We start from the raw sequence: 24,724 nt of genomic DNA, 5'->3' as shown, positions 1-24,724 counted from the left end.
GAGTTGGTAATGCCATCCAACCATCTCATCCTCTGTCGCCCTCTTCTCCTTTTGCCTTCAATCTTTCCCAGCATCAGACTCTTTTCCACTGAATCAGCTTATATCAGATGGCCAAAGTATTGGAACTTCAGTATCGGTCCTCTCCAATGAATATTCAGGGTTGATTTCCTTTGGGATTGACTAATTTGATCTCCAAGCCATCCAAGGGACTCTCAAGAGTCTTATCCAGCACCACAATTCAAAAACATCAATTCTTCGGTGCTCAGCCTTCTTTATGGTCCAACTCTCACATCTGTACCCAACTACTGGAAAAACCATAACTCTACCTCCAACATATACTCAGAATCCAACAGCTTCTCACTACTTGCAGCAACACCTTCATCCTCCAAACCACTATCATTTTGATCTTGGTTACTTTACCCTGCCCCCTTACTACCTAGCTCCAATGCAGCAGTCAGAATGAGTATATTAAAACATACATCAGATCATGTGATTCCTCTGCTTAAACCACCCCCACCCCACCCCTAGGAGCTCCCAGCTTACTCACTGCTACATGAGGACACCGCCTTAATGGGTTTCTTCCAAGTCTCATCAACTATGCCCCTTACTGCTTGACAGCTACAGAGGTGTCACTTGTTCAAGGCTCACTGAATAGATGTCATTGATATAGACAACCTTATTATTAGGAACTGCTACAGCCAGCTAATCATTTCATTCATAAACAACCAACTAACCCTCATCCTGGAATCCTTTTGACTAATCCAAGTCAGGTGTGATCCCACGACCTCCAGGTGAGTGGTGGGGTATCTGATTGGCCACCCCCAAAGCCATCCATCCCTCTGGCTTCAGAGCCCTGATGTTCCAGGGTATTCCCTCCACTGACAAATCTCCAGTCACCCATCTCCATGCAGGTGCACAGATTTGAATCTGTATCTGCAGCAGCTCCTGCTGGTATCGGCACAGCTGTTTCTTTTCATGAGCCTCTTTTGTGCAGCAATATCTGAAAAAAAGTCAGGGAGCATATTGAATTTCAGATGAACCAGCTGTCTCAAGACAAAGGAGGAAGAAAAAGATGACGTGGTCAATGGGACACTTGTCATGAGAATGTAGCTCCAGAAATCTGGGTCCACGCTGGGTGTTGCACATTGCTAATCTTGCCCCTAAGATATGGATTAAGGAGGTTCTGACCATCCAGAGGCATGCTTTGCAAATATCCCCTCAAGTGTGGGATGCAAAGGCAGCCCAGGAGCTCAGAGTCTGAACACTGTCACCATAGCCCACTCTGGTTTCAAATTCACTTTGCTCTCTTGTATTTTTTATTTTTTCCAGGTGCAAAACTTGGTTACGAGATCACCACCTCCTCTTACTTAACAACATTATTGCCAACTACTTGAGGACCCAGTCAGCTAAATTGTCACTGGGGTTGACATGAAATTTCTTGACCTTGTAATTGCAACTATGGAGCTGTTTGTTTTTTCTGAAGTCCCCAAAACATGTGGGACAGGTATAAAGTTTCCACATAAGCCAACTTCTTTGGTTCATTCTGAGCTAAACAAACAGCTTCCCACAGCTGGACCAAAAATACCCATTCCAGTCCCATCTTTCTGATCTGTCCCAAGCTTAGGAGATTTCCAAGATGGAATTTTGCCATCATAACATGGTAAAATCTTAAACCAATACTTCTCAATGCCAGAAAAATAGCAACCTAGCCCAGAAAGAAATCAAAGCTGCATTTCTACTAAACAAGATTGTCAACTTGGTAGAAAAGAGGAGATCATTTTGTTAATGATCAAATATACTGGTTTCAGCCAATCAAATTTTTGAAGAAAATAACCTTAGATAGAGTCCCTCAGTGGCCCTAATCATTACAGCAAATGACATTTGAAATCTTTTTTTCCTAACTAAAGAAATTGAAAGTAAAAACAAGTCACCAGCATATCATTTTATCTTTTTTAATAAAGATTAAAAAATTATCCTTTAATAAAGGATAATTGCTTTACAATATTGTGTTGGTTTCTGCCATATATCAACAAGTATCAGCCATAGGTTTAAATATGCCCCCTCCCTCTTGAACCTCCCTCCCACCTCCCACCCTACTCATTTGCACTTTGCATTTGCTCCAAACTGCAGAGCCTTGATGGAGAAGGCAATGGCACCCCACTCCAGCAGTCTGGCCTGGAAAATTCCATGGATGGAGGAGCCTGCTAGGCTGTAGTCCATGGGGTCGCTAAGAATCAGACACGGCTGAGCGACTTCACTTTTACTTTTCACTTTCATTGACTGGAGAAGGAAATGGCAACCCACTCCAGTTTCTTGCCTGGAGAACCCCAAGGACTGGGGAGCGTGGTGGGCTGCCGTCTATGGGGTCACACAGAGTCGGACACGACTGAAGCAAGCAGCAGCAGGAGCAGCAGCAGGAGCAGCAGCAGCAGAGCCTTGAACTCAAGTGGGACAAGACCTTCTTCTGCCCAAATTAACCAAACAGAATTTTCAGTGAAACTCCCTAATTTAATTTCAGTAGCAACAAAAACTGAGTCCTGGCCAAGCCACAGGGAAGGGAGTCAGGTGTCAGAATACAGTAAGCTCCAAACACTCAACCTTAGTTCTTGTCCTAGTGTCCCCTGTCATTCCTTAGTCCAGTTGGTCCAGCCGGTTAACAAGAACCAACCAAGAGACCAAGGTCTCTGAGGGCCAGCTAGTTCCACTCAAGTTTTCAATCCAAGGTTGCACCTCTTACTTGGTCATCCATCTTAAAATGCAAGCCTTTTCTCTGCATGGAATAACCAGCCCATCAAAGGGAAGGAGGAACCATCTCCACCTTTGCTAAAACAGCTCGAATCAAAGTTCTCACTATTAAGTGGGATCCCAGCATCATCAAAGAGTAGAAGAGAAGGCTCCTAAGGCTTTTAGATTGGTAAATAAAATATGGAGTGAAATCTTAAATTATATACATATAAATGTACCTATTTACAAAATATAAATAGACCCACAGACTTAGAAAATAAACTTATGGTTACCAAAGGGGGAAAGTGTGGTGGAGGCATAAATTTGGAGGTTGGGATTAACACATACACACTATATAACATAGATAACCACCAAGGATCTACTGTATAGCACAGGGAACTCTACTCAATATTCTGCAATAACTCAACATTCTATAATAACCAGGGAAAATAATCTAGAAAAGAATATATATTGATATATTCAGTTACCTACATATAACCAAACCACTGGGTTATTACACACGAAACTAACACAACATTGTAAATCAACTATACTTCAGTTTAAATATATATATTTACATATTTATAGTGAATATCCCATTAAAAAGAGGCCCCACTCTTCATATTTGAATGCCATATATATGCACTTTGTACCTAGCAATTATTCATGTTTAAAGCCATAATAAGTCTTTGGACTTCCCTGGTGGCTCAGCAGTAAAGAATCCACCTGTCAGTGCAGGAGATATGATTTTGATCCCTTGGTCAGGAAGATCCTCTGGAGAAGGAAATGGCAACCCTCTCCAGAATTCTTGCCTGGAAAATCCCATGGACAGAGGAACGTGGCGGGCTATAGTCCACGGGGTCACAAAGACTCAGACAGGACTTAGCAACTAAACACAAACAACAACAATGAGACTTTGCATTTTTATAGGGCTTTATAAATTTATAATATACTTTCACACATGTTCCTGGAGAAGGGAACAGCTACCTACTCCAGTGTTCTGGCCTGAAGAATTCCATGGACTCTATAGTCCATGGGGTCACAAAGAGTCAGACACAACTGAGAGACTTTGACTTTCACTTCACACATGTTAATGTTTTTAAAATCTTTAATGTTTTTAAAATCTTAATAAGTGACAAGGCAAACATTATTATCCACCCTTCATTATAGATTTAAAAAGAAGAAACTAAAGCTCAAATTTGCAGCCATGAAATTAAAAGATGCTTACTCCTTGGAAGGAAAGTTATGACCAACCTAGACAGCATATTAAAAAGCAGAGACATTACTTTGTCAACAAGGTCCATCTAGTCAAGGCTATGATTTTTCCAGTAGTCATGTATGGATGTGAGAGTTGAACTATAAAGAAAGCTGAGCGCCAAAGAATTGATGCTTTTGAACTGTGGTGTTGGAGAAGACTCTTGAGAGTCCCTTGGACTGCAAGGAGATCCAACCAATCCCTCCTAAAGATCAGTCCTGGGTGTTCACTAGAAGACTGATGTTGAAGCTAAAACTCCAATACTTTGGCCACCTGATGCAAAGAGGACTCATTTGAAAAGACCCTGATGCTGGGAAAGATTGAGGGTAGGCAGAGAAGGGGACGACAGAGGATGAGATGTTTGGATGGCATCACTGACTCAATGGACATGAGTTTGGGTAAACTCTGGGAGCTGGTGATGGACGAGGGGGGGCATGCTGCGGTTCATGGGTCACAAAGAGTTGGACACGACTGAGCAACTTAACTGAACTGAAAGCTCAAAGAGATCAAGTAATTTGCCAAAAGTCACTCTATGAAGCAATTAGAGAAACCCCAGGTCCAATTCCAGGTGCCTATCTCTGCACACTATTTCTGAGATGAGCGGATTTTGACACTTGTTCCTGGAGAAGTACCAAAACGTTCAAAGTTGCAACTCTGATCAATTTCATGTGTGCAGCTGGAAGAAGAAGAAATATTGACTTTTCCCTTTCTGTCCCCAACCCCACCTCCACTCTGACCCCCACCAAGTACAACTGTGTCTATATGACTACAACCAAAAGCATAAAATAGTCCACTGCACTGGTCCTTCTCACCAAGAACTAAATAATTCTTGCTGTTTCTCCTCCTCGCCCCACTGTGACATTACACTCTAGACTAGAAGCCCATGGAGGGCAGGGACTGGGTCATTCTTGCTTTGGGATGGTCTTCCTGCTGCTGCTGCTACTAAGTCACTTCAGTCGCGTCCGACTCTGTGCAACCACATAGACAGCAGCCCACCAGGCTCCTCCATTCCTGGAATTCTCCAGGCAAAAATACTGGAGTGGGTTGCCATTTTATTCTCCAATGCATGAAAGTGAAAAGTGAAAGTGAAGTTGCTCAGTTGTGTCCAACTCTCAGTGACCCCATGGACTGCAGCCTACCAGGCTCCTCTGTCCATGGGATTTTCCAGGTGAGAATACTGGAGTGGGTTGCCATTGCCTTCTCTGGTGGTCTACCTAGTAGTGTTCATTTCACTTACCAACTGTTTAGTAACCGTCCACTTCTTATCAACCTGGAAATGGGAGAGTTTATCCTAGGGTAGAGCAAGGGACATGTTCCTTGCAGCACTATTTACAATAGCCCAGGTCATGGAAAAGTCCTAGATGTCCATCAGCAGATGAATGGATAAAGAAGTTGTGAGATATATATACACACACACACACACACACACACACACAATGGAATATTACTCAGCCATAAAAAGGAATGAATCTGAGTCACTGAAGTGAGGTGGATGAGCATGAGAATGACATGGATCACCTTGCTTCCTTACTAATCACCATCCACTTAGACTCCAAGGTTCTAACTCTCCTTTGAGAAAACATAATAAACAAAATTAATGACCACAAGGACAAAGAGAGCAGTCTATAGCTAAAGACAGCCTCTAAGTTTTGAAATTATCTATTATTTTCTATCTGGGAGCTTTATACATGCAATATTCTTTGCTACTGAGTATAATGAAAGTGAAGTCGCTCAGCCGTGTCCGACTCTTCGCAACCCCATGGACTGTAGCCTACCAAGCTCCTCTGTCCATGGGATTTTCCAGGCAATAGTACTGGAGTGGATTGCCATTTCCTTCTCCAGAGGATCTTCCCAACCCAGGGATCGAACCCGGGTCTCCCGCATTGTAGACAGATGCTTTACCGTCTGAGCCACATAGTGATGAGTAAAGAAAACAAGTTTTAGACCATACTCCAGGGGGTAAATTGAAGGAGGCTGCTCATCTTTAAAGCAGTTCCATGACTTGGACCAGCAGCATATCACCTATTCAGAACGCTGAAAGAGTGTGGGTGGACAGGGCACAAAGGAATAAGCTGAAAACCAGGGCAAGATGAAATAAAAAATGTTTGGAGAGTTCATCAGTCAAAGGAGGAATTGAAAATATGTGGCACCAGCCAGGCTCTTCTTTGATCTGTCCACAGCAGACATCATCAATGGACACAGCACCCTTGAACCCAGCCAGGGATTCTGACCATCCTAGATACCACACTTCAAGTGGCTACCAACATTCATTAAAAATCAGCAAGCAAAATGTCACCTGTTCCTCCGTGGTCCAGTAGTTAAGAATCCACCTTCCAGTTAGGGATGCAGGGGACTAAGATCCCACATACTACAGGGCAACTAAGCCCAAGTGCTGCAACTACCGAGCCTGCACAGCACAACTAGAGAACCCCATGCACTGCAGCAAAGATCCCCCGTGATGCAACTAAGACCTGATGCGGCCAGAAATCAAATAAGCACATAATTTTTTTAATTTTTAAAATGTCACCTATTTAATTTGCATTTATAACCATTTCCTCTTGCTGGAAATCACATTTCATGTATTAGGATTAAATCATGGTGCTTCCTCATACTTCTCTGATTCCAAGATTCCTGATATTAGATTAGCAACCCAGTTCTGACCTTCTGGATTCCTGACCTCAGTTCTTCATTGCTATCTGCTCTTCCCAGTCCCCAAGACCTACCCTCAGACCCTGAGCTCTGACCAGGTATTCTGACCAGGGCCTGGTGACATGACCCAACTCCTGATTCCTGTTCTGTCTGGTGCCTTTTGTCATTCCTCCATGGACTCAAATTTACCAATCCACCCACTGGGGCTCAGTACAAAGTACCTTGTCCAGGTCAAGATTCCCTTCCACGACTGTATAACAACAGCACAAAAATCCCTGAAGAACTAAGACAAGGATGGCAGAGTGGGAAAATTCCAGACTAGTAAATGAGAAAGGGAGAAGCTAGCCCATGGGTTCACAAAATCTCCCTCAGCAATGGAGTTTATCTGCAGCTTAGGCCCCATCTTTATCCCTTCAGAGAGAGTGAGAGATTCCAGTCCTGATTTTTTCTGCTTTATGGTGAAGTTTCTGCCTTCGAGGTAAGGAGCAGATGTTTCCTAAGCTCCTAGGGATTTATCGGCCTTGTTCACACCTTCAACAGACAGTTCATTGTAGGTTTAATTTATACTGTTCTGTTTCACTGGTGGGACAATAACTCTGGCTCCATCGTAAGTCACAAAATGGCGGTGTAAAAGAAAGCCAGGCTGCGCTCCGCCAGGCCTGCATCTCCTCCTCGGCTCTTCTGTACATGTGACTCCTTTCCACTACAGTTCGTATATTCTCTGAATCCAGACAATAAAGTTTATCTCAACTTTGCAATTTGCTGCCAACCAAGGCTCAGTGGCACCGCAGGAAGATCATCAACTGGAAAGCCAGGGGTCTGGGTTCAAAGCCTAGTTGTGCCAGTAAATTGCTTTCCTTCTCTGGGCCTCAGTTTATTCATCTGTGACCTGAGGGGATTGAGCTTAATGATTCATATAGAAGGTCCCTCCCAGCTCTGACATGCTATTAAACTGGAGGGTTTTCGTGAAGAGAGGAGCTTGACCTCCACTCCAGCTGTACCCTCCCAATTTCCCACAATGCCCCTCTGCTCCTCCCCCTCCACTGAGGCTTAACCAGCAGAGGGAGAATCATTCCCAGCTGCTGGCGGACTAATCCAGCTGCCATGTGGGGAGTTTTGTTACGCCTATTTCACAGTGGGTCATGTCTAGTCAACATGTATTTCCTAAGTGCCTCTGACAAGCCCAGAAAAAGGGTGGAGCCCTCTGGGGCCTCAGTGACTTCGTCTGTGAAATGAAAGGCTTACAACGCTCACTGGGCTTCAAGGTGGCTCCCAGCTCTGAAGTCCTGGGATTCAAGATTCCACTGAGGGAAGGGGAAGCCCCACCCTGGGGTGGCCAACTGCCAGCCCCACCCCTGACATGGCCCGGGTCCAGCTCCCTTCAAGCCTGTGCACCTGGGGCCACACGTGGGCAGAGTAACCCAAAATCCAGCTATAACCCACTGGGAGGTGTGTGTGTGTGTGTGTGACAAATACAGTCATACCTCTAACACTTCACCACAGCTGAGTCTCAGCCCTGCCCCCTCCTCATCGCCCAGTCCCTGGACCACACTCTTCAGTGAGTGGGGGAGAAGCAGATGCGTGTCTAGATGGTGTGATCTGAAGAAAGTCCCCGCACACCCCACAAAACATCTCTCTCACAGACCTGCCTGAAATCCTCCTCACAGGCACTCGGTTTCTTTGCAGTCAAGCATCTTGCTTCCAGAAGTTTCCTGTTAAAGGCAAACGTGCACAAAAGTGCAGCATGTACTCAGCCTTTGAGTTTCTTTTCCCCAGTGCAACCCTCTCCTCACTAACCTTCACCAGTTCCCGTTACCACTCCCCAGACCCCCCAAAACATCTGACAAACACAAAAACTTCCCCCACCAGGACAGAGGCATGAAACCCAAATTTATGAAGAAAAAGCTAAATAGGGATGAGTAAACAGACATTTTGCCTGACTTCCACCCTGATTTATTTTACACCCTTTACAACTAGTGACAAAAAATAAAATAGCCCTGGAGAAGGAATTAGTAGGAGGAGAAGAGAAGGGTGAAGGATCACATAAGAGCGATTTTCAAACCCACTGTGTTATTAGGGTTTTTACGAAATAAAAGTTCTCGCTTAGAAGCGTGATAAAGCCCCATCACTGTTTGTTTGACTTGGCTGCGTGTACCTCTCCTTAGATTACTGCACATGTTTATTATTTAAATTTGAAAGAAAAAAATTAATTTTGAGTGGATAAGTTTTGAGGGATAAGTGTAGATACACAGATGGAAACCACAGATATAAAGAATTAGGATTCACTCTCTACCCTCCCCACAGAGGCCAGAAGAGAAAATGGCTTCATCCTGCATTGCCTGTGGAAGACTTGCCTGAAGAGAGAGTTTTTAAGTCTGAAAGAGGGAATTAAAGGAAATTGTGAGGACATTTCTTTTCCCTTTAAATATTCTTGAAAGAGAATCTGTTCCCATTTGTTATGGCCTGAATCATGTCCCCCCTACCACCACCACCACCAAAACTCATAGGTTGAAGGCCTAATCCTCAATGTGATTGTACTTGGAGATGGGAGGTAACTAAGGTTAAATGAGGCTGTAAGAGTGGGGCCCTAATCTTCTGATGTCCTTGTAAGGGGAGGAAACTCCAAAGAGTTCTCTTTCCAAGTATGCACAGAAAAGAGACCATGTGCAGACACCATGAGAAGGCCACCATCTACAAGCTAGGAGGAGAAGTCTCACCAGAAACCAAGTTTTTCAGAACCCTGATCAGACTTCTAGACTCCCAGAACTGTGAGAAAATATGTGTTAATTGTTTAAGCCCCCTGGTCTGTGGTCCCTGGTTACGGCAGACCGGGTGAATAATATGTTTCTGCCTAAGGGAGAGGGACAAACTGAGTCAGTCCATAAATGAGGATGAACTCCTTTTCTAGGCACTGGGTTTTGGGCAGTAAATACGATAGTGTTCCCAGCAGTGTCCTCACAATGCCTCTAGCCAGTGGGTTCTAGAATCCACATCCTTATTCCTAACACACTGTCTCCAGACCTACATAGCTGTGCCTTCCTCAGAGCAAGGAAAGCAGAGCTCATCATCTGGGTGAGGAAGGCAGGGAGTGAATGAGTCCCCTTTCCCTCCCAAGTGTTGCCTCAGCAGGTGCAGATTTGCCCTGTCAGGAAAGAAGAGGGGAATGCTGTGGAGAGAGAGGAAACAGTCACTGTCCCTCCCAAACCCACCGAGGCCGGGCAGCCCAGATGGGTCTGCAGACCTGGAGGAGCTTCTCAAGCCAAAAAGGACCAGTAAAGAGTCTGAGGCCTTGGGGTAGGGACAGTCCGGCACAGTGACCCTCAGGAAGCCACAGGGGGCAGAAAGAGGAAAATGGGGGATTTTCAAAGGAAATTTGCACTAGTGTGGGCTTAAAGAAAGGAATCAGACTGTGCCTGAAAGCTAGGACAACTTGCCTGTCTTTTGAGCAAACTCTGGCTAAAATTAAGACCAGAAATCTGTACTTGATTAAAGAAAAACCTTTTGTTTCAAAGTTTTTGAAGGAGAAGAAGGAAATCGGGCTATTTTTCTCTTTTTACCCGGTAAATATTTGCCTCAAAAAATTCCAAAATGTGTCATTGTCAAAATAAGGTGATGTGTACTAAGTACTAAGGTACACTGGTATTAAGAGGGCCTTAGCAGCTGGAGTACTGGTGAGGTGGCAGAATATGGGGCTTCATGTGTAGTGTTTGCCAATTTCTGTGTTGTAAATATTCTCACCAAGGCTGATTTCAAGCTACCAATGGTTTAAAAATCAGCTTGCAAAATTCCTGCCTGTTTACCCACACTCTCTGGCCAGCCAGCACCATCTGGCTCAGGTAGATTTCCACTAGAAGGTATGCCAAGCAGGAAGGTAGCAGGCAGCCAGGCACAGAACCAGCTGAGAAGGTCAGAGGTCCTATGAACAGAGAGAGGAGGACCCCAAAGGATGATGTCAAGAACACGGGGAGATTCTTCTCTCTGGGATGCGTCCCCTCACAGACATTAACGGAGACCCACTGTCACGGCCATCCTCTCCTCAGAAGGGGCAAGTGCGCTTTCTCATCCCCTGGACACTGCAAGCATACTACCCGGCATCCAAGGGAAGAGCAGCAGACACAGATAATCCCCCAAACCCATCACATTTTGAAACTTCCAAATGCCAACAAGAACTTTTATTGGCATTTACAGAAAGAAAGAAAATAAATGTAAGGAGGGAAGGAATTCAATTTAGAAAAGATTTTTCACTAACCATTGTGAAATCAATAAACCCAGATTTCCCAAGGACCCCAAGAGAATGCCGTTGTATCCAACTGTTTGCAACCCCATGGACTGCATCTTGCCAGGCTTCCCTGTCCTTCACCATCTTACGGACTTTGTTCAAACTCTTATATTGAGTCAGTGATGCCATCCAACTGTCTGATTCTCTGTTGCCCCCTTCTCCTCCTGCCTTCAGTCTTTCCCAGCATCAGGGTCTTTTCCAGTGAGTCAGTTCTTCCCATCAGGTGGCCAAAGTATTAGAGCTTCAGCTTCAGCATCAGTCCTTCCAATGAATATTCAGGACTGATCTCCTTTAGGATGGACTCGTTGGATCTCCTTGCAGTCCAAGGGACTCTCAAGAGTCTTCTCCAACTCCACAGTTCAAAAGCTTCAGTTCTTCAGTGCTCAGTCTTCTTTCCGGTCCAACTCTCACATCCATACATGACCACTGGAAAAACCGTAGCTTTGACCATATGTACCTTTGTTGGCAAAGTAATGTCTCTGCTTTTTATACACTGTCTAGGATTGTCATAGCTTTGTTTCCAAGGAGCAAGCATCTTTTAATTTCATGGCTTCAGTCACCATCTGCAGTGATTTTGGAGCCCCCCCAAAATAAAATCTGTCACTGTTTCCATTGTTTCCCATCTATTTGCCATGAAGTGATGGGACTAGATGCCATGATCTTAGTTTTTTGAATGTTGAATTTTAAGCCAGCTTTTTCACTCTCTTCTTTCACCTGCATTAACAGACTCTAGTTCCTCTTCACTTTCTGCCATAAGGGTGGTGTCATCTGCATACAGCCTTGTCTAACTCAATGAAACTATGAGCCATGCCATGTAGGGCCACCCAAGATGGATGGGTCATGGTGGAGAGTTCTGACAAAACGTGGTCCACTGGAGAAGGAAATGGCAAACCACTTCAGCATTCTTGCCTTGAGAATCCCATGAATAGTATGAAAAGGCAAAAAGAAAATGCCTATTTCCCCCATAAAGTGAGGAAGAGAAAAGGAATTCCTGACATCCATCTGAATTTGGCCAGACATGTGCTGAGTGCATCTGCACCCCCTCCCTTGTCCTCTCTCCCTACCCCCAGCACAAGGCAACAGGACAAAAGAATTCCAATCCCATCATTTCTTACCTTTGACCTTCTGTAGATGAGTCCTATCAACTGATGCATACGCTGGACACTCATGAAGAATCCACTTAGAATTTCATTCCATTATCCAGTGTTAGTCTTCAAATGAACTACAGACCTATGCTTTTGTTTCCAAAACAAAACAAAAAGCAGAAGCCAGGACTGGGATTCATTTCTCTCCAATTTACCTTCCAGTACCTGGCACTGGGCTCCATGCTTGGTCAATATTCAATACATCATCGTCCTATTTAGTTCTCCCTTTTTCCCCTGAAAGCACTCACCAGGCAATTCTCTCTAAGGGTTTGTGCCAGTCACTTCCAGGGGGTTATGCCAACTACTCTTTGATCCATGAATCCGAATTTGAACTGGCACTAGTAAGCACTGAATAATACTTAATGTTGTGGATTAACTAAAGAATAGGATTACTATATATAACCAAGAGGTTCTTATCATATGTATGCAAGTTATCCATTCAAGAGAAGTGAAAGTGAAATGTTAGTCACTCAGTAGTGTCCAACTCATTTCTACCCCCCATGGACTGTAGCCTGTCAGGCTCCTCTGTCCATGGGATTCTCCAGGCAAGAATACAGGAGTGTGTTGCCATCTTCCTGACCCAGGAAGTGAATCCATGTCTCTTACATCTCCTGCATTGGCAGATAGGTTCTTCACCACTATCGCAATCTGGGAAGCTCACTGGAGTGGGTAGCCATTCCTTCTCCAGGGAATCTTCCAGACCCAGGGATCGAGCCCAGGTCTCCTGCATTGCAGGCAGATTCTTTACTATCTGATCCATCAGGGAAGCCCCATTTAAGAGAACAGGTAGATAATATAGTTAAACAGTGCATATGTAAGAAGATACAGATAGTATGAATGACGCACATATTTCCACCAGCCCTCTGGCTGTGCTTCCAGCTGAAAACTCCTGCATTTCCTTGGACTAAGAAATCACAGCTAAAAAGCCATTTGTTGGGAACGATAAAGGAGAAAGGGTGACCTCTGCTGGTGGAATGAGCCTTTTTAAATCTGGTTCTTTCTCCCAACTCTGCAAAGAAGTGAGCAAAGAGGTGGGAGAAGGTAAGGGTGTGACCACGTCCTTTCTGCACAAATGATCATTTTTTCCACTCTAGTCATTCTTACAATCTCTTCAGAAAAAGATCATGGTTTGTGTGGTTCAAGAAGTCTAACAGGGCTTCCTCAGTGGTAAAGAATCCACCTGCCAGTGCAGGAGACACGGGTTTGATCCCTGGTTCAGAAAGACCCCACATGCCGCAGACCAACAGAGCCCGTGCACCACCACTATTGAGCCTGGGCTCTAGAGTCTGTGCTCCTCAAAAAGAGAAATCATCACACCACTACGAAAAGTAGCCCCATTCACCGCAACTAGAGAAAAACCCACACAGCAACAAAGACCCAGCACAGCCAAAAATAAATAATTTTTTTAAAAAAGAAGAATTCTGTATTGATGTGTAGAAATGAGATTCAACTAGGCTTTTATTGTGTTTAACAATCATTCTCTCGAAAAAAATGAACACTTTTATTTGGAACTCAGTAATTTGTTTTCTTTCTCTTTTATGCTTTTACATATTTCATTAATGAAATGAAGAATTTGCAATCGATTTTGAAATGTAGGAACTAATTAGAATAAATGAAAGCGCAGTCCCCAAATGTCTTATTAAGGTTTACATTTATTTGTCAGATAAATACACACTTTAGGAACTAAAAATTAAACATGTTCAAATAGTATCTACATGTTACAACTTGATGCTTTATGAAAAACTTAAAACAAGTTACTTTGCTTTAAAGTTCAGCAGCGCTCTAAACCAAATCGTTTCCATAGCGCCCTCATTATGCTGCCTGATTTTGCCTCTCTGAGAATCTTTCATCACCTTTGACGAGCAAAAAGCCTGTGTTGTGCTACCAGCTTTCTAACAGTCTTCAGTTCTTAGTCAGACTTTCGCTGATCATAGACGCCACTTTGGTCTTTAGCTTTGCCAAGTTTAAAGCCAAATACTTCAAGTTTTCTGGAGAAGAGCGAGGCAGGAGCCCTTTCAACTCCTAATTTTTTAATGGTCTAAGGCTGCTGCACATGTAATTATTATGTATGTGTGATCAGGCTTGTTGGAGGCAGGAAACGAAACAGGGACGCACAGGCAAGCAGACGCAGAACCCCATTCAGAATGAGAAAAACTGGATTATATCTGGGGGGAGTCATCTATCTTTGGGGAACCACAACAATAAAAGACATCAGTATGCAGTATAAGGGAACACATGCTTTACCAATAAATTTTAATTTCAGATTAAATAAAGTGTTCATTTAAATGCACGTTTATAGGCCTTACATAATCAAAAATCTGGCTTTTTTCAGATGCTTTTCTTAAGTCAGCGTACACGCCTTCCCATGACTGTCAGGCTGATGAGACACCAGACTATTTTACCGTCAACACCTCTTTGGAGACCTGGCAGAGAGGACAGAGAAGGGGAAAGCTGCTGTCCTGGGCCCAGACTGGAGTGAGAGAGAACAGTGGCAGAAATAATTCAGATGGGCTTCATTCTCAGTCCTTCACCTCCTTGTTTCTTTATATCATATAACAAATGTATTCATTCTTTGCTAAGTATACTAAAGAGATCTGAAATTCTTTGAAGGCAACATTTTTTGTTTTGTTTTATGTAGAAAAGAATGTAGATACTGAATTAAGAAATTAGTAAGTACTAAATGTTAGCATTTATTTAAATGTCAGTGTGCATTCAAGATTTTTTTAAACAAACATAAGACTAAAAACTCAAGCAGTTGAATTTAATATGAATAAAGAAATATGAATAATGGAAGAAATTTATCCCCAAAACTATATATATATTGCTTTCTTAACAAAAGAACCCTTTACAAGTATAATCTTTATTATGAGCATTCAATAAACAACCATCAATTAGGTAGATCTGTACAAGTGCTCAAGTCATTTCCCTCATTTGACTGCTCTTTATTAACCACGTGCAGTATGTCACACACTGTGCTGGGCATTAGGAAGACAGTAGCTAATAAAGTCAGACATCTTCCCTGTCTTTCCAGAGCTTTATAATATCACGTAGAAGCCAGACATCAGTCAGCTATCCACAACAGTAAATATAAAATTACAACAGCGATGAGTGCTACAAACTAGAGGTAGATGGTGCTAATAGAGCATTGTTTTTCTGAAACAAGAATTCTGTTTCCGTCTGCAGAGTAGCCAAATTCAACTTTTTTGAAAAGCTGAAATCAAAGAACTAAAATCAACATTTTATAGGCACAACATGACCCAACCAACTCTGAGGTATTTGGTCAAAAAGGTGCCTGATTCAATTTAAATATATTTATTCAGCATCTTGGAGAAGGCAGTGGCACCCCAGTCCAGTACCCTTGCCTGGAAAATCCCATGGACGGAGGAGCCTGGTGGGCTGCAGTCCATGGGGTCACTAGGAGTCAGACACGACTGAGCAACTTCACTTTCACTTTTCACTTTCATGCATTGGAGAAGGAAATGGCAACCCACTCCAGTGTTCTTGCCTGGAGAATCCCAGGGACGGGGGAGCCTGGTGGGCTGCCATCTATGGGGTCGCACAGAGTCAGACACGACTGAAGCGACGCAGCAGCAGCAGCAGCAGTCAGCATCTATGCTGTGTAGAGCAGTGCTTCTCAAACTTTAATATGCATGGAAATTACTTGAGGGGAATTGTCCAAACACAGATTCTGAGTCTGTAGGTCCAAGGTGAGGCCGAAGACTCTGCATTTCTAACAAGCCACCAGGTAATGCTGATAATTCCAGTCTGTTGATCAGACCCTGAGTAGCTCCAGTTCAGGCCAAGATTCTGAACTAGCATGACAGCTGGATCCTCACTTCTACCGCCATTCCCTTCTCCAGGGCATCTTCTCCACCCAGGGATTGAACCTGGGTCTCCTGCCTTACAGGCAGATTCTTTACTGTCTGAGCCACAAGGAAACCCTCCTCGCCTCCACTGCCCCTTCCCTACCAACTCCACAAGAACAGAAGAGTAGAGAGAACATTGTGAGAAGCTTCTGAGTTTACTCGGCTGTTTTCGTCTGGTGTTTGTGGAGTAGTGGGCTTAAACCTGGGGCAGGACACAGCCCAACAAGGTTGAGGAAGGATAAAATATGAGAACTGGTGGAATTCTGTTACTGCCTCCCCCAGTCCTCCTTTCATCATGTTGTGGCAAACAGAGCCTGCCCTCCTCCAGCGAAGACGTAGGAATCTGGTGCAAATGTCCTCAGAAAGAAAAAAGAAAAAAAAAGAAAAACCAGGGGAAACAAGATAACTCTCAAAAGTTATTTCCATATCCCTTCTCTTTCAAATACCCAGGGCTAGAGAATTACAGGGTTCCCAGGTAGCGCTCGTGGACATAGACATACATCCATTGTGGACATAGCATGTAGACATAGTGGACATAGAGGGACAATGCAGGAGACGTAAGAGATGTGGGTTCAGTCCCTGGGTGGGGAAGATCCTCTGGGAAAGGGCATGGCAACCCACTCCAGTATTCTTGTCTGGAGAATCCCAGGGACAGAGGAGTCTAGCAGGCTACGGTCCATGGGGTCACAAAGAGTCAGACATGACTGAAGCAACTTAGCATGCACGCATGGAGAATTACAATCTAGTCCTGATGACAGGTCTCAAACCTGGCTGCCTGTTGAAATCACCTGGGGAGCTTTAAAAGCATTGCCGCTTGGATTCTACCTCCAGGGGTTCCAACGAAATTGGTCTGGAGCATGGGCTAGGCAGCAGGGCTTTTAGAAACTTCCCAGGTGATTTCGATGTACTGCCAAGATTCAGAACCACGGAATTCTGAGTTTCTTGTGAGTGTGTTTCTCTCTCAGGGACAAAAGACGAAGGCCTGACCAGAAGGCTTGTTTTGTGGGGTAAGTAGAACTGGATATAGCCTTCCGATGTCAGATTTCTAGACCCTGGAGCTCATCTGCCCCTAATTCTCTGAGTTCACTGGGGGGTTTACCTTCCCCCATAGGCATTGCCTGACAGAGTACCAGTGTCCTAGAAAAAGAAATGAGCACATAAAACAAAATAACAAGATATCTGAGGAGGACAGTTATTTCAAAATGAAAATAATCTCCTGGAATACACATTCCAATAGAAGTAGGAATATTAAAATATATGGGTCAAGTGTTTTTAGTAAGTCTGATCAATAACATATCCTATATCCTGGGTCCTATAAAATACACAAGAAAGAATTAATAATAATAAGCAAGAAAATGTAAAAAGAATTAAACAGAAATATCAGTAATAAATATAATAATAGAAATAAAAACAGGCCAGAACTGATACTGCCTAAAAATAGCAATGCAATGAACATGAACTTGGGCAAAGTCCAGGAGATGGTGAGGGACAGGAAGCCTGGTGTGCCGCAGTCCATGCGGTCGCAGAGTCAGACATGACTGGGTGACTGAGCAGCAACAACAACAAAAACAACTTAGTGAGTTGGGAGACCTGAGTGAGGAAACAGCCCAGAAAGAAGAAGGTAGAAGGAAGAAATAGATAACATAACGGAAAAGCTAAAGCTAAGGAAGGTAGACATAGAGTACTAACATCTAGATAATAGGAACGCCATTAAAAGAGAAAAAAATGGAGAGGAAGCAATATTTAAGGACTTAATGGAGATCAGTTTTTCTGCATTAAAATATATCTGTGTGTATTCCAGAAAACATATAGAGATATAATAATAAAATTTTAAGAATTTTTTAAAGGTCTGAAAGTTTAACATAGAACAGATCACATACAAAAGAACAAAAATCAGATTGATGTCAGCAATACTAAATGCAAAAACAAAAAAAGAAAAAAAGAAGAAGAAGCAATGTTTTCACAAAATTGAAGGAAATAGAAAACCTGGGTCTCTCACATTGCAGGCAGATTCTTTACCATCTGAGCCGCCAGGGAAGCCCAAAAATAGAATACAGAATCTAATATTTTACATTCAACCAAACCTAATATTTATATTCAAACATTAGAAACAAATAAAAGTATTCTCAAGCACACAAGATATGCTGCAGAAATATATGCATTATAAATAATTTTGGTTGAAGTACTATGGGAGAGAAAAATCTAAGAGATTCTACAAGGGATTTTAAGAACAAGGATATTCAAATACCTTAATAAACTTTCTTATTGCTTAAAAGAGAAAGAAAAAGCAAGCTAAGATCAAAGAAAAAGAGAAATTACATCTATAACAGTCTACAATTAAACTCTAGATTATATTAGCATGATAGGGAGTGGATGGAGCAGAGAGCAGGAAGTCTTGAATTTTTACCTTAGTCAAAATTAGGGAATTACAGTTATATCATTAGAAATAAAATTAAGGAAGGAAATTCCCTGGCAGTCCAATGGTTAGGACTCACTGCTTTCACTACCGGGGCCAAACTTCATCCTGGAGTTGGGGAACTAAGATCCTGCAAGCCCTGAGACATGGTCAAAAAGAATTTAAAAAGTAAGGAAGAAAAGAAGAAAGTCTTGTAAAAGTGATACAAGTTGAAAAATTAAGAGGATAAAATTAGGTCCATGTGTGTCCTCTATTCTAACAAATGTAGATGGACTCAGCTCACCAGTTAAAGACTGAGAGATTGAATTTATCTTTTAAACTCTGGTATGTGCTATTTACAAGATATATTAGTGGTAAAGGATCTGCCTGCCAATGCAGGAGAAGTAAGAGACTCCGGTTCGATCTCTGGGTGGGTAAGATCCCCTGGAGGAGGGCATGACAACCCACTCCAGTAGTCTTGCCTGGGAAATCCCATGGACAAAGGAGCCTGGCAGGCTGCTATCCATAGGGTCACAAAGAGGCGGACACGACTGAAGTAACTTAGCATGCACACATACATCAAACATAAAAATATGCAAAGATTGAAAGCAAAAAATAGAAAAAGACACATTAGACAAATATTAACCAGAAGAAAGCTGATTTAGCTATATTGATTCCAGAAAATACAGTCTTTAAGAACAATATTAGAAATGAAGTGAGCTCCCTAGGATGCAGCCATTCCATTCCTAGCTATAAAGCCAAGGGAAAAGTGTACACATGAGCAACAGATGAGGTAGACAGATTCTAAGTGGCCCCCACTATTCCTCCTCCAGTACTTGTATCCCTGGGCAATCTCTTCCACTTGAATGTGGGCAGGACCCACACTTGCTTTGAACCAAGAGAAAAGGACACAGGTGATGGTATATCACTTTAGCAATTATGTAACATAAGACTGTAATGTTCGTCACGCTGGCAGATGCTCTCCCTTGCTGGCTTTGATGCAGTGACCCTGATGGAGAAGACTCAAGGGTGAGAGGGCTGGCAGCCAGCAAGACATGAAGCCCTCAGTCCAACAACCTGCACCTAAATCCTTCTGGCAACCACAGGAGTTTAAAAATGAATGCTTCCCCAGTCAAGCCCTAAGATTAGCCCAGAGCCTTGGACAACTTGGCTGCAGTCTTATGAGGACTGGAAGTGGAAGACCCAGCTAACCCATTCCTCAGTTCTCAACTCCCAAAGACTATGAGATAATAAAGGTGTGCTACTTTAAGTCACTAAGTTTTTGGTAATATCGTTACACAGCAATTGAAAACTAACACAACAAGAGACATAAACAAGAATGTCAGTGGTAAAGCAAAACAATTTAAAAAATCTGGAAACAGCCAAATGCCCATCAGTAGGAGAAGAGATGAATAAACCATGGTATATTAACCTGCTAGAATATTACATTCACAGCCAGATGTGAAAATACAGATAAATCTTAACAATAAGAAACTGAGAAGGGGAAAAAAATTAGCTCAGCATGATACTGTTTCATAAAATTTAAAACAAATCAATCTATTTCAATATAACTACTTAAATCAAAAAACAATTAAAATAAAAAACGTATATTACTTATAAACTTAAACATAGAAATCTCTGTAAAATTAAAGATCATATAAGGTTAAACATTAACTTAACAGATGATCCAACAATACCACTCCTAGGTATTTATGCAAAAGAAATGAAAACACACATACACAGAAAAACTTATACATGAATGCTTACAGCAACTTTATTCATAATTGCCAAGAACTAGAAACAATCCCAGTGTCCTCTAACTGGTGAATGGAGAAACAAATTGCAAGATGGGTCAATATCAAATGCACCACACTCAGTGAAAGAAGCCAGATTCAAGAGATGACATGCTGTAAGATTCCATGTATACAGTTTTCTGGAAGAGGCAGAATTATGGAGATAAGAAGTTGATCAGTGGTTGCCAGGGACTGGATGTAGAAAGAAAAAACTGACAACAAAGAGACACCAGGGAACCTTCTGGGGTAAGGAAGCTGTGATGTGTGTGGATCTGGGTGGTAGTTATAAAGCTGTATTCATTTGTCAAAACTCATAAAACCATACACTAAAAAGGGTGAACTTTACTGTGTGTAAATTATTCCTCAAATATATATATATATATATCTCCAGATCCTTCACCCTGCTCTGCCCTCCAGTCCTTCCTTCTTTCCTTCTATAATTATAAGAACAAAATGAGAAACTGTGTCACTGGAAATATTATGGTTAAAGTTATTGTAAAGAATAACCTTGAAAGGGGACTGGGAGAAGAGGAGTAAGAGCTTCAGCAATCAAAGTGGTGTATATAAAAAGAAGGCAGGAGAAGAAAGGAGTGAAATTTACTTCCTTTGCCTTTGTTGACGGGGATGTTTCTGACTTTTTTTTTACTATAGTAAACCTCATTTTGCTCAAGGCAGGGAATTACAAAGTCTTTGTTCAACCACTGGCAATACAGAGAACCCCTCCCCACATCGACAGCCCTGTTTGGTCCAGATTCTCTTTGCCTTGGAATGTCCCGATAAATGGCCCATTAGCAGCCCACAAAGAGATTAAGAAACAATTCTATTTAAGAGAATGCACAGTTTAACAAAAAAAAAAAAAAAAAAAAAAAACGATCCAAGAGTCGGAGTGTTCTGCTTCTGCTATCTTTTAAGAACCAAAGGAGCAGGGGTTTTGAGGTCACAGTCAGCCTGACCATATTTTGCCCTTATCTCCCTATTTTCTACTCCATAATGAAATTTAAATAGCTTGCTATCACTAAGTAAATAATTGGCGCCATAACAGCCTTCTGGAAGCTTTTAATTGTGTCAAACCAGCTCTTCAATTCTAAACATTCCTGACGACCAAATGATATTTAGAGCTTTGGGTATCTTCTTAACAGATGGAGATAGGAAGGCAAAATGGGATAAGAAAGCCGAAACTCCATTAATCAGGGTAGTGCTCCTTTATTCAAAGATCATAAAATGCCTGAAACAAAGTCTTTAACTTGGTGGGGGATGGGGGAGGGCCTGACTGAGAAGCAGAAAGTCTGGGTCTTACTTAGCCCCTTTTGGGCTCCTGCTCAGCTGTATGGTTTGAAACAGGCACTCAGTAATCTCTTTGGATTTCATTTTCTTCCTGTGTACGCCTGAATCTGCAGCCAGGGTTTCCCCTTACCCACTGTCCCAGGTCAGGTGCTCTAGTGGGCAACAGGCTTATCCCGAAGTTCCAGAATGGGAACTCTGCATTCACCTCTATAACTCTGTGTCTGGAGATCCCCTTTGGTCTTGCCAGGGTTTTAGGGGCATTGAAGAGAAGCACTCTCACGGGGTGGCCAAATTATGTGGCTTTCAAGAAAGACTCCAGGCTACTGCTGCCAGCCCACTGTAACCCAAGATAAAGGGTTACCCTGGACAAAGGTTTCCATCAGAAGTACAATTGGAAACACCAGGTGAAACAAATCAAACAGATTTCTTTACTGTGGGACTTCCCAGAGCCTTTGTTTGTGCATGTGCTTGACCAAGACATCTCTCTTTCAAGGATCAACACACTCAGGGCTGGAACTCTCAGTTCCAAATTTAGGATACTATCTGCTCATATTTTATACATTATTCTCTTATCAGGAGGTATTCAATCCTGGCTGTAGAACAACATCACAGGGGCCTCGGCTCTAGAGATGTGGCTTTAATGGTCCGAGGGGCGGGACTTCGGCACAGACAGGTGTCTATTTCAGCTCCCCTAGTGATTCAGTGCAACTCACTCAGGGAGCATGGGAAGGTGCCTCCTTTCTCATGCCTATTGTGGAGCATTAAGAGGGAGCACGTCCCCATCCCGAGGTCAGCACTGGAGAACAAACCCAAAGAAGCGTTCATCTCTCCACCCAGAAGCTACACTACAGGATCCAGAGCCTCTGCCTGTCGGGAGAATCTCCTTGGGAAACTGAATGAATTTCACCATTTCTTAGCAGTCACTCACTCACTCAGGAGTCTAGCCCTAATCATCTCTTTTAAAACCCTGTGGATTTTTCCTTTCAAAATGGAAATAACCTTACTGATTTTCTAGTTGTAAATTTAATGTCTGCTCATTGCAGTGGGGTAAATATAATATTTTCTATTATATTTGGGGCAAAAAATAATTGTTCTTAAACCTCCCCCTTGCCCCTGCACTGTGAATGTTGTATGTTTACTTCTAGATCTTTATGTATCTTTTAAATTATTTTGTAATCTGGTTTTTTGCTTATCAATATCATTAATAACTAAAGGGGCTTCCCAGGTGGCGCTAGTGGTAAAGAACCTGCCTGCCAATGCAGGAGACATGAAGAGAAGGGGATTCGATCCCTGGGTTGGGAAGATTCTCCTGGAAGAGGGCATAGTAACCCACTCCAGTACTCTTGCCTGGAGAATCCCATGGACAGAGGAGCTTAGTGAGCTATACAGTCCATGGGATCACAAAGAGTCAGACACGACTGAAGCTACTTAGCACTCAGGCACGTCTAATATATCATTCCATCCCTATATATTCTTATTCACTAGCTCTTGACTATCTTCTCATCTCAATATAAATAAAACTGCACCATCTTTTTTCTTTTTTTGGCCTCACTGCACAACTTGTGGAATCTTAGTTCCTTGACTAGGGATTGAACCTGAATCCTTGGCAGTGAAAGCTCAGAGTCCTAACCACTAGACTAACAGGAAATTCCTTGCACCATCATTTTTAATGACCCTATCATATTCTGGGTATACAGTAAACTATTTAATTGATCCCTGTGTTAAGCAACTCTAGAGTTTACTGTCAATGAAGGGATAGATGTCTTTGCACATGTATCTGATTGGTTCCTGAGAATAAATTCGTAGTAGAATTGCTTCCTCAAGTCCCCAGTCAGCAGAACCCACTCAGCTAGGCTTCCATGTCCACTTGCCTGTCCAGGGGAGCTGAATCCCCTCTCGCTTCCCCATCCCTACCCCCATCCAGCCTTCTCCACTCTCTGGCCTTGTTCACAAAGTATTTTCTGTCTGCTGTTGGTCCAAGTCCCTCCACTTTTATCAAATCTCCTTCAAGCTTTATCTCTTAAAGCCAGTGTTTTACTTTAGAAAGCCTCCTTGGTTCTGTGCAAATCTCCCCTCTCCTTGGATCAATCTGGCTCAGTTCAGGCTGGCCGTGTCATCTCCCAGCAGAGGTCACCAAATCCTCTTTTAAGGAACCAGGGAGGAGGCAACAAGCTGAGGCTGACCGTCCTGGAAAGCTTCCCCCACACATGCCAGCACCTCCTCTGCATCCCTCAGCAGCAGCGCTTGTCACTCTGTGTTCTCTTTTGTTTACACATCAGCCTTCCCTCTGGACACTGAGTCACCGTGCCCTTCCTCCCTGTGTCCCCTGGGACTCCCCTGGCTTCAGATATCTTCACAGCCTGCTGAATGTCTGCTATTGAATGGCCACAGTTTCCCAGGAAAAACTCTGAGCTATATTGCTGATATTAAAAGTAGTAATTGGGACCTGTATCCCCTCTTTTGCCAGAAAAGATAAAGCTCCAGGCCCACACCTGAGCTGACTCACATGACCTTGTCACTAAAATGTGGAGAGAGCATCCAGAATCAAAAGGATTCCAATCAAAAACTCAGCTTTTCTCCTTGCTTCCCAAGCCCAGCACCCCAACCTGGCCTGGCCTGGCCTGGGTCTCTCTGTCTTGGCCTGGCCCCTGGCAGCAAGTGGCCCCTTGTGACCTGTTCCTGCCAGCTCCACTGAGGGACCTGCCACCAATCGAGCGTTCATTTATCCAACAAGTGTCTGCGGCCGGCAACACTGGCAGAGTCCCGGCCTTCACCTTCAAGGAGGTTACATTTCAGGGACACTGCAAACTGGTTAACAATAAAATAATTTTGAATTTTGCTGGATAGTTTGAAGAATATAAAACGGAGACTAAAAGGAAGAATAAGATGTGCAGTATGGCTCACTCTCAGTGAGGGTGCCAGGACAGGCACACCAGAGGAGGTGAGGTTTAAGTTAGAGGAGTTGGCTGGTGCCTGCAGTGGTACTGGAGGGGAACAGAGCCTTCTCGGATGGAGCACGGCACCCTTGGGCAACTCTCAGGTGGGAAAGGACAAAGGGGACAGCACGTTTAAGGCCTGGAGCCTGGTGAATGAGGGGGAGAAAAACTGGAGGTGAGTTTGGGGGACAGGCAGGTGTGCAACAGACATCAGTTCAGTTCAGTTGCTCAGTCGTGTCCGACTCCTTGCAACCCCATGGACTGCAGCGTGCCAGGCCTCCCTATCCATCACCAACTCCTGGAGTTTACTCAAACTCATGCAACAGGTATAGTTACATTCTAAATCATCTGTCAGAATTCAGAGTCCACAGTTATCTGAATTCAAAATTTTTAAATAC

This window comes from Capricornis sumatraensis, chromosome 3, assembly GCF_032405125.1.
Source record: "Capricornis sumatraensis isolate serow.1 chromosome 3, serow.2, whole genome shotgun sequence".
Lineage (NCBI taxonomy): Eukaryota > Metazoa > Chordata > Mammalia > Artiodactyla > Bovidae > Capricornis > Capricornis sumatraensis.
Note: the sequence above shows the minus strand (reverse complement) of the source record.